Source organism: Hirundo rustica, chromosome 5 (genome assembly GCF_015227805.2).
Source record: "Hirundo rustica isolate bHirRus1 chromosome 5, bHirRus1.pri.v3, whole genome shotgun sequence".
In the NCBI taxonomy this organism is placed as follows: Eukaryota; Metazoa; Chordata; class Aves; order Passeriformes; family Hirundinidae; genus Hirundo; species Hirundo rustica.
In genome coordinates, this window is record NC_053454.1 from 21,988,473 (window position 1) to 22,000,151 (window position 11,679).

Genomic DNA, 11,679 nt, shown 5'->3' on the forward strand with positions numbered 1-11,679 from the left:
CCATTACTCACTGCCTGATTTTAAATTATTGAGGAAGTAACAAATGTCATCAGGAACCCTAGAGTGCTTTCATGAAATCAAATGTCATCTCTTCCCATGCAGTTAATGCTCTCTCTCCCTCATTAGACAATCTGCTTTGCAGTGATGTCTCCCTGCTAGCACCTCACTCTGTATTTGCTTTCAAAAATTGTTTTCACTAAACCTACTTTTTGAAGGCAGTCACAAATTAAAAAAAGGAATTTAAAAAAGGAAAAGGGTCACTTATCCAACCTATATTTATTAGGGTCTTTTTCCCCAATGGACATTAAGGATAAAACTCTGAAGGAACATGTTCTCTTCGTAAATGAGATATGCTCTCTCTACAAATCAAAAAGGCTGCTGGTTTAATTGAACTTGAAATTGTGGATTAAGTTATTTCTCAGTTAAATCTCAGTTTTTTAATATAAGCTGCTCCATATTTCTTCCAAAGCAACTTCCTAATTCAAAAATGATAAGAATTAAAGCACCTGTAACAGGTGTTTCAGAACTACACAGTATCTCATGAAGGGAAAACACTAAACTTCATCCAACAGCCATAAATAAAGCATCCTCTCTGATAAAACTTTGTGACCTAGTTCCTTCCCTGGCTAGGAAAGGATTTGTGAAAGGACATGCTCTTCACTTTGTCATCATCAAGACAGTAATAATTGTCAGTTAAGTTTCTAAATTAACAGATTTTATTAAGTTTGCATATCTGTATTAACCCCTTTGAAATATTTACCTGTGCAGAAAAAATGTAGTCCTCAAAGCCTGACATCTTTGAAAAACAGTATTAAGTAGGAATATTAATCTTTAAAAGCAAGTATTAGGAAAAGGCCCAAGGAGAGATCAGAAATAAGCATAAAATAGAGATTTTTGGTTGTAAAAATGCTAACACACACATATACACATCAAATATACATTTTTACCTCAGTATTCCACATATATATTCAACAGCTAGAAAGTCTGTGATTAAAAAATGCCAGATCTGCATAAATAGTATATTATGGTTACAATACACAATGAAATTGTGCTACAATGTGAATTTGTGTGATACCTACACAGACAAAACCAACTGAAAGAGCAACAAGACATTTTGTGGGGGGGTTATTTGAGATTCAACGTGCAGTCTAGTTTTTGAATCCTGTCACACTTTCAAGCACAGATATCAATTAGATTTTCAGATAAAGATGCCTCTGATAAGTGAAAACTGATCTTTCAGATATGCCTCAGATGTCTGCTATAAGTCTTCTGATATCAGCATCACAACAATTGTCACCTCACATCAAGTCTATTGCAATGACAGCTTACAAATATTTAAAAACACTCCATTGATGCCTCCATTCACATTTCAATTAAGCTGATGGTACATCTTTAGCATTTCTATATAATGATTTTACCTTCAGGACAGGACAGTTGGTAAGGGCTTTAAACCATTTTTATGATTTTATTCTGGAATGGCTAAGTACCTGGATTTTTTTTCCCCCACTTGGTTTCAGTATTTTTATCCTATTTAAACATAGCCAGTCAAGAAATTACACTATCAAAGCATGAAGATAGCTTCGAAATTCATGCAGTACAGATGAAAAAAAGCTTATGAACATACATGGTGAATGCATGGTAATGCATGGTGAAATAACCTCCAGGGACTTTTACACCTTTAGAAAAGGGCAACTCTCAAGATCAAAGGACACCGTCTAAGACTTCTCTGCTATAGCACAAGCTTTCCATTTGTCTCCAGTTCCAGACATTCCAGGGAAAAAAAAATGCTCACAGAAGATAAAAAGCACCTTGGGTAAAAACTCTTTTGTGGATTTTTACTGTCTGTTGTTCTTGTCTTTTTTTTTTTTCCTAAACAAAAATTAGAAAAGCGAAGGAAGTCAGAGAAAGGGCAGCCTATGTCACAACACCACTCTTCCTTATTCATACATTTATGATGATTTTAACATGTACATCTGAAAGACAACTGCACCAAGCAAGTTTCATCCTCTTTAAATTGTGTCTTACAGTAACACTCCTTTACTATACTAAAAGTTGAACCTAAAAGCATTTCACACTCTGACTCAAGCAGAGCAATGATACATTTTCTACAATCAAAATCCTAATAGGAAGAGTCAAGCCTGCTGGCTTTTAGATGATTCTATTTTTATTTCTTCTAAAAATCTTTTCATCCATTTGACCCTTACTGGACTTCCACACAGCTAAGGTTTCTCCTTTCTTCTGCCTCCATGTCAAGTAGTATTTGCACGTACTTTTGGAGGTATCCCAGCCACAATACCTTTAGGCTATAAACATTTAACAGTCGCTCACATACTTCTGAAAAGCAGGGTTCTTGTTACCGGATTCTAATGGGAAATTTCTATCACATCACAACTTGAAATTAATCACAAGAAGGCATGAAACCTGCATTCAAATGGGAACCGCTATTTATATTTTCTGCAAACTCAATTCACTTGCAGACACACATTACACTTAAATAAAATAAAACCCCATTTTGAGATCCCAAATAGAACATAAAATGAACAGCATTTAATCGTTTCACTGACTACATGTCATGGTTTAACCTCAGCTGATAACCAAGCCCCACACAGTAGGATGGAGAAGAAAACAGGAAGGGTAAAATTGAGGAAAAAAAAATCCTGGGTTTAGATAAAGACAGTTTAACAGGTAATGTGAAAGCAAATCAACTCAAGTAATTCATTCATCCCTTCCCAAGGGCAGACAGGTGTTCAGCCGTCCCCAGGAAGGCAGGGCTCCCTCACACAGAGCAGTGACTTGGAAAGATGTACACCATCACTTCCAGCATCCCCTCCTCCTCCTCCCCACTTTCTGGCTGAGGATGTCACCATCCTGCATGGAACACCCCTTCACTAAGTGGGGCTCAGCAGTGTTCCAGCCCAACATCTTGTGCACCCCTGGCCTCGTCACCGCTGGGGTGGGTGAGAAGCAGAAAAGGCTTTGCACTGCTCAGCTGTGACAAAAACACCCCTCATCCCTGTGTCATCAGCACTGTTCCCAGTGCAAATCCAAAATACAGCACCAAACTTGTCACTTAGAAGAAAATTAACTCCATCCCAGTCAAAACCAGCACATCATGCTTTTCTCACTGGCTACTTCTTCCACTGTCATTTGCTCCAGGGCTGTCACAGCACACTTTCATTGACCTGCTGAATATTCCAACTACTAAAGAAAAAGAACACACCAAAGCCTCCATGTCTGCTGTTATGGAATTAACTGGCTTTTATTTCCCCCCCCCCTACTTAATTTACTTGACACAAATGCCATTGGGCAATCTGGGGGAACCTTTGAGAAATCTGCTGCTTTTCTTTACAGACACACTTGGTATAGTCTTCTAGCTCTCATAAAGACCACAGCCTCCCAAGAATAGAGTGTACTATAGATAGTATATCCAGCAAGAAGGAAGCTTCTTCAAAAAAACTGTCATTTACACAAATAATAGCAGCTGCAGTTATACTAAGGATATAAGATTACAAGAGCTGATCATATCTAAAAGTAGGTCATGAGTTCATTACAACGAAGTCATAAATAAGTCCTCGGGAAAATATTGCACATAGTCATGGATACAGCAGGCAAAGAGAACTAATTGCTCATTCTAAAGCAGCAAGTAACTGCTACTTAATTTTATTAGACTTCAATACGATTCAGGACACAACCATGTCAGGAATTGTGCAGACACAGCTAAATAAATTCACCAAAGCATGCAATCTAGCAAAGAGAGTCGTTAACTCTTTAGAGGGACAGTAGTTGTGGGGAAGATGTCATTCAGTTTCAACTAGAAAAATGCCATAATTGTCATAATAGTTCCTTTATATTTACTTACATGCTGCATAAATCACTTTACATGAACACATGTAACCACTACCACCTGTGAAGACATGCTGCAAACTTACTAAATCAAGACAACTGTGGCAAATATCCACTTTAACTTCTAATTTAAAGACTACCAGGTGCAAATAAATGAAGGACCAGAGTTATGATCTTTAGTAATACATTCCTTATTTAGCAATACTATAGTTCTCCCTTTGTCATGTTAAAACTTCAGTCAGCTCTCCTTTCAATTCCGTTTTGAAAATGCTCAAATCCATAGATATCACCTGTGAAGAATACCTTTTAGGTGAAAGTTGACAACAAGTCCTGTAAGAAAATAATGAATTCCTTGATATAGCTTAAGAGAAAATGAGCATGAATAAATAGAATATGTATAACATAAATATAGCTCTTCACAGGTCTATAAGGAGAAGAATTGATGTTATTTAATATATATATAGCAATGCAAAATCTCTTTACATTACTTTCCTGGAGTTTGATTCAGTACCTAGTAGTTAGTCCAGAAATGGCTTCATTCTCTATTTTTAAATGTTAATTCCTCTCTCCTTTCAAAAACAGCAGAAAATATCAGGAAGAGGTTTAGTCACTTGGAAGCCATTTTAAATGTAGAATGTAAGTACTGCCTCATACAACCTAAACAATAAACTTGCATGATATTCAAATTCTACTATAACAAAAAAAAAAGTGAAAATATAAGAGACACTTCATTTCCCCCCCCCCCTCCCCCATACTTCTTGTTTAATGCCTACAAAGTTGGTTTGGGTTTTTTTGTTTGTTTGTTTGTTTTATTGCAAGACAAAAGACTAATATGGAAGTTTAATTTTAGGTGTACATTGAAAGGGACAAGAATTAGCCTGCCAACTGGATCTTCTCATGATTATATGAGTACTAAAAATCTAGTTGCAATATTAATTGGCTATTAATTACTTTCTTTTATAGTGATTTTCTCTTAAGATACACATATTTTCAGAGATATTGTGTTTTGCTGATTAAAACAAAAACTCCGACTATGCTTGACTATAGTGATGCCACAGCTCCCAGCTGCAAAAATAAAAGTCAAAAAAATATACATTTCACTGTAAATAAGAGTCTAAGTACTTCTCACCAGTTTATTTATAATGTACTAGAAGTGATAAGTGATTGCTTTTCATGAAGAGGAACAGAAATGTTAATTAGCACTTTTTAAATAAGTGTTTCAGTTTATATAAGTGTTTACTTGCAACAAAAAAGGATTAATATAACTCCCCTTTTCTACAGCTGCATTTAAATTTTCCATTATATTGTCTTTATACAGAACTTGTTTTTCCTTAGATAGCCAGTGTAGTGGTATATGGAATAATCCTTCTATATTCCTAAGTCTTGAACAAAATATGTCAGTGAAATCATGAATTATGCAACAGAGCCTAAAATCATTTATTTCTACTGATCTCCAGAGTTAAAATTCCCATTTTATGTGCTCTCTTGTACAATAAACTGGATTGATTTTCATATCATCAGTTCAATAAGGACATGACCATTTTGATCTCAAGCATATTCTTTTACACATAATCTGCATTTATTTCCACAGCTATGACATATTTTATATGACTACACCTACAGCTCTCTTCCTTGCACCTTGTTCATGGACAGTTTTATCCACAAATGGTTCCACATGAGTGTGGGCCTGATATTTCTGGGTTTGAAGAGCTTTTAGCCTGCTAGCAGCTGCTAGCTTTTTCCCAAGGGAAAATTTCTCAAGAAAGCTTCTTCTCAAAACAATCTTAACAAACAACTATCCTTTCTCAAAACAATCTTTCTCCAGGTGGTGTGTTGCTGTTTCTCTAGTTTCACCAATGGAATTAGAGATGTGTCATTCCTATTCACAAGTCATGTTAAATCTGTATTGGAACACCTTATAAAAGGTGGTAAGAATTAGACAATAAAGCCTTCTATAGTCTTTACTTTCTGAAATATTTAGAGTCTTTCGTCTTTCTTTTGCATCCAACAGCGACACATGAGTGACCTCTTGATTGAGATCCTGTTAAATATAGAGTGTCCCTGTCCAAATGTGCTACTTTCCAAAGTACATAGAGCACTAGTTTCTCATTTCTTTTTATTTCCTTTCTCCTCCTCAGCTCAGTAGGTCACTATATTAAACTCACCTTTGATCAGCACACAAGCCACGTGCAAGACACACATTTTCCAGATGGATGCAAACAAAACAATACAAGCATAACCCAAGTTAATAATCTGCAGTCAATATGGCAGGTAGCTTTGAACTAGCTATCAGAAATAGAGCTCAGCATGGCTTCCAAACCCAGTTAGTTTGGCTTGTGGCAAAACTGGGGTGGTTACTGGCCTCCCTCCACCAAGCAGCTGCAAAGTGCAATCCCATCACAGTGCCAGCCAGCACCATAAATCCAGGTACTTACAAGGTAATCCATGCAAGGTCAGGGAGGACTACTACTTCAGCTCCAGTTTGGATTAACAAAATAAAGTTATAAGGATCTAAAACCTCTCAAATCCTACCTACAGAGATCTCACACCTATTTGGAGGCCCCGGCAGTACTGTGCACGTGAGAGCTGCTCTATCAAGTCAGTTGTTCTTTCCCATTCATTTCCACAGAGATGCCAGTTCACAGCTGACAAACCATACAGGCTTTGGTACTCATCTGTCTTTGGTCTTAATCTTAAAGGCAAATCAAATACAGTAACTCTTCAGCTCAAAAGCAGTCTCATTTAATCCCATAGGTTTCCCTACAGACAGGAATACCCTTTTTAATTTTCTAGTGGCTTCAGAACATCAAAGAAATTAACCCACCTGCATACCTTTCAGGCAGCAGTGTCAGCCACTGAGGCAGCATTTCATGCATGGCTTTAAGACTCAGATTTCACCCTTCCCAGGGGGAGATGTAGTGAACTATCATGTGCAGCATGAAGTTGGTTATTTCATTCTTAATGCATCCTTGACTAAAATCAGCACATCTCCCAGAAGGGAATGAAACTAAGTCAATATGCTTAAAATTTTACTCTCAATACACATTACAAGGCCTTAGATAGGTAAGCTTTAGAACCCAAGCCAATTTCAATTTGACAAGACCACCTGCCTCAGAAAATTCAGGTCCCTTCAGGTTCAGGGAAGTCGGCAGAAAGGTAAAAATCTAATTCTCTGCTCATCCTCCTTCCTCAGACACTAGGCTGACAACTTGAGGCTTAGACTTTGGTAGTACCAATTATCAGAGGATTTCCATGGACTACCCCTTTGGAACATAGGAAGAACATTTAATTAAGTTGGAAGCCATACCAGTAAGAACCGCCAGGAAAGAGTGCTCACCAACAGATCTGTATAAAGAGTTCACAATTCCATTTTCTCTTACCAATGACAGAAAAACAGACCTTTTTATTACAAACTGGATTTGCTGCACAGGACATGACATACTGAGCCACAACAAGGGCAAAAGTGTTTACATTCATGAAATCTGAGGAAATAGAGAGCTCACACAAGAAGACCCAAAAAACACACAAGGTTGAGGACCACCTGAAATGCACATTACATCCTTGCAAATTTCTTTCACTGGTTTACCATAAAAATATTGAAGTAAAAATCTAATAGTAACCACAGATTATTGCTGCTTGAGTCTGCTGTATGTAACACATTCATTTCACTTTTAAATCTCTGCTCACATTTGCAATAAAAATCCACTTAGGTAAACAGAAACTCTGTTTTACCAGCTAGAATTCTAAGAATATATGCCAAACTTGAAAAATCTGGAAATTTCCACCACTTGGCACAACATGAAAGTCAAAATTTTAATTGCCAGAAGTGCGCGCACACCTACTTTATTCCAGCTCACACAAAATCACTTCTTTTTGAAGGAGCAGCTTCATCCTCAGCTAATTCACTGTTTAACAAACAAGGTAGTGTATTGAAGCCAGCACAATTATACCCATCAACACTTCCTCATGATTTATATGCACATTTATATCAAGACTAATACAGCCCTTAAATTTTCATGACTAGCTGCTTGTGATGAGGTCCTATTTTCTCTCTAGCTACACCACAATTCATGGGCTGCCATCTGGTCCTGTTAAAGCAGCTTGACAGAGATAGAAATAAAACAAACTCTCATAGTTCATCTGCACAGCAAGAATAAAAGTAAAAGTTGCTTATTCTACTCCTGAAGCTATTTTTAAAACTACTTATCCCAACATGCACATTACTTCATTTGTATGATACCCAAGAGTTTTTATACTTAAATGAGATTTTACTCTGTATTAGGTGATTGTATCTTGTGCAGAATGCTTGTTGGCTACCAAAAATTGTTTGCTGCTCTGCTTTGAATACCTGACTCAGTAACTGACATCAGGAGCATCAGTTTGACATGAATATATAGATATGTGAAAACCTGTGTTCAAAACAAAACAGACTAGGCTGAAAGGTCAAGGTTGACAGCTGGAAAGAAGCCTTAAGGCTCCTCTTCAAATCAAGTTTGAGTTTTATTCAAAGGTCAATGTCACTGTGACCTATTTCAGTTTTCTTCACAAGAAGGATTCAAGAATGCTTTGAAATGGAATTGGTCTAGGCATTTGGAGAAAAACATAAAAGTTGGTAAAAATTTATCACTGCATGACCAGCACAATGCCTGCTCAGCATGTCAGTTCTTGTGGTTTACAGAGCTTCTCTACAGCATATGTTTTTGCATCAAAATTTAGAAGTTTCAGTTTTAGAATGTTGCAAAAACCACTCTGTCCAAGTGTTCAGTCTAATGAATACTGCCTCAAATATAATATGCAACTTCTTGACATAGCCTTACTTCAAGTAACTTGACTTCTCTTGTTTCAGAAAAGTCAGTGATTTTTGTACTCCTGCTGAATACCAGTCAATGGTAATAGGAGCACTCCCATGAGAGAGATCAAAATGACACCTCCTTGTGATTTTTTTTTTTTTTTTCCTTCCAGGAGACTTTCTCCAGCATCCTCTGAAGATGGCATATCCTGTTTGTTCAAGTCTCATTTGACTACTGCATCAACCGGCATGGCAGATAAGATCCATAACTACCATCTAAAGGTACTAGATAAGACAGTTCTTAAAAATGAGATCTGAAGGTATAGAAGACAGTTTTACTCAACTTTCTGCCAGCTTAAGACCTCCACAAACTGACTATATGAAGCTCATTCCTATTTCATGTTTAAGGTTATTGCAGCTTCCAATTTAGATCCTGGGGTCCTGCCTGACCATAGTTGAATCCTCTAACTCTTTTTACTGGAGTTACTAACTGCATTAAAAGTACATTAGAGTCATGGCTTTCCTGGAAATATTTTGCATTAAAGACCAGAAGAAGTTTAAAGATACCGCAAGCATGCATGAAGTGTCCAACTTCTCCAAATAGAAGTTTGGTCTAACCTTTTCCCTTGCATGGACCCTGTTTGGGAAGGGATCTAGACCAGGCAGTCTTTCAAGCAACTTTCACATCTTGGAAGCACACTAAGTCACAGGAGTAGCTATAGCACGATAAAATTAAATTACTTTACCCCTTACAAAAATAAACAAATCGTAAAAAGATAGCAACATATATCTTCCTATACCTCCTACCTTCCACCAAAAAATCTTGGTATTTGAAGACCTCATGATATACTATTACTTTTTGCATTAATTACCTCCCAAAAGTATAGCTCCCCTGAAAATACACAGGTACAGTTCCTTATTATCAATATCACTACACATCACAATTAGATACCTTAATATAAGAAAATAAATGTAATAATAACTGTATTCCCTGATGCACTGACTTTGGTTTACCCCCTATTTTAAAAACAATGTTAGTACTGCTTATACCGAAGGAGCATTTCTATGCTTCGCAACTTCAGGGCAAGAGATGCACAAAGAGCGAATCAAATATTAGTTTTATGGGTAATTTGGCCAAATACAATTTAATGTGAGGCAGCTTTACCATAATCTAACCCTGATAGATAGGGTGACATCTAAACAATGTCATCTCTCCCCCTCTCAGTGAGAAATTGGTTTTTTTCAGCTCAAGTACATCCAGAATATTTGCACCAGCACCAGGCTAATCTCAAGGCAAATCACAGTATCAAACACCCCTTTACAGAAAGAGTATGTGTCTGACATCTGAAAGACACCCCAGTATTCCTCTGCTCCAACACCTGTAGGCCACACAGAGCTGCTTTGCATCTATGGAAGAGGCATGGGAGAGGGCTGGGCATTCACAGACAACATAAGCAACTACGAGTCAGTTTACTGGAGCTGGAAGTTCTGCTTACCAGAATTCATAGCTGCTACTATGCATTTTTATTTCTACAATCAGGTAGGGATAAATAGCCCATCAGCACAACTCAGTGGTTGCTAACTAGCTAGTGGTTACTAACTTCAAAACCAAGCAAGCCCCCATTTCCCCCTCACCTTCTCCTGACAAAGGGTCTGCTTTCTCTCCTGCCCCATGCAAAGGCAGTGTAAGCATCCTGGAGGCAGATTCACTTACACACAAAGCCCTCTTGTAAGAAGGGCAGAGACATCCAAGTTCATCTCACCATGCTAGCAGCAAACCAGGACACGTGAGGTGTGCACATAGAGAAGGAGGAGATAGTTCAATACGCTACAATTTAAAGATATTTCCCATCATTAAAGAAAAGTATTTTGCACATTAGCAAAAAGCATCTCCACAGGAAAGCCTTTTCAAACTTAACTACACTGTTAGTGCTCTATCCACTACGTAAAAAAATAAATACCCACACAAACCAGAAATATTGCTCAGACTGAGTTGCATGATTTGCATAGATTCTTTTTTTTCTGAAGTAGAGCCATAACCTCTAAGCACAATCACCTGATAAAGGTATCAGATACACAGCTGAATGACTCTTCATCAATAGCTACTTTTAAAACTTTACAACACACCAGAGCACTTCCTCAGCCTTTGCATATTCTCCTTATAAGGCAGCTTCCCTTTCTACAGGCACTTTTCCTGTAGAAGCAGGACTTTATGGAGTAAGCTCACTTCAAGTGGAAAATCATAAAAGTTTTACCCAGAAAGCTTTTTAAATTTTCTTTCTCCTCCTTCTTCTTTTACTTGCATAGAAAACTCCTCATCACAAGCCAGTAGAGCACCACTCCTTCATAACCAACAAGCTCCAACTCCTTTTCTCACGTAGCTGTACACTTATTTACATTTTCCTCCAACTTCTAATGGAGTCATTAATTCTCTCTCAATTCATATAAAGCCAGGAACATTCACATAATACCTTCTCTTGCATTCAGAAATAAAAGTCCAAATATGCTAAAGCATACTACAACACCACAAACATGAACACACCAAGATTCCTCTACTCTTTTTTTTTTTTTCTAACCCTACCTCCTAAAGCTCTTCCCAAAAAGAAATCTAGATCCCTTCCCTAGGAACTTTTTTCTGTCTCTCTTTCTTCCTTAGCTCCTAGAAAAGCAAATTTCTACTTACCCTTTTCTCCTTCAACATCCAGGGAACAAGCAGACAGAAATTTATAGCCCACTTACAGCATTTCTCATCGAAAAATCGCAGCAAACCAATCCTCCCATTACCTCCCCTACTGCAAAAGAGGCAAAGAACACAAGGCAAGGCAAAGGAAAGGCCACGAAGGGTAGTCTAGCTTTCCTCCCCTTATTTCTAGGTGCAGGTGTCACCTGACCACTTTCCCATTAGAGCTGGATGGGGAACACCTGCTCCGTGGGGCAGCAGGGAGGGCTGACTCTATTTGCAATTATATGCCATGAGTCTATAGCAGCTTTAACTGGCTTTCACAGCTCAGAAAGAGCTGGAATGTCAATGACTTAGCTCTTTCTAA

At 37.7% G+C, this 11,679-nt stretch overlaps 1 long non-coding RNA gene across 3 annotated transcripts in view; it reads right to left on the bottom strand.

The window, feature by feature from the left end:
* Positions 1 to 11,454, bottom strand: part of LOC120753123 (uncharacterized) — a 124,571-nt gene extending 113,117 nt beyond the window's left edge. For all 3 annotated transcript variants that reach the window (XR_005700976.1, XR_005700978.1, XR_005700977.1), the window contains exon 1: positions 11,316 to 11,454. This is a non-coding gene — a long non-coding RNA (uncharacterized LOC120753123). The remainder of the gene's footprint in view (positions 1 to 11,315) is intronic.
* Positions 11,455 to 11,679: the final 225 nt, after the last annotated feature.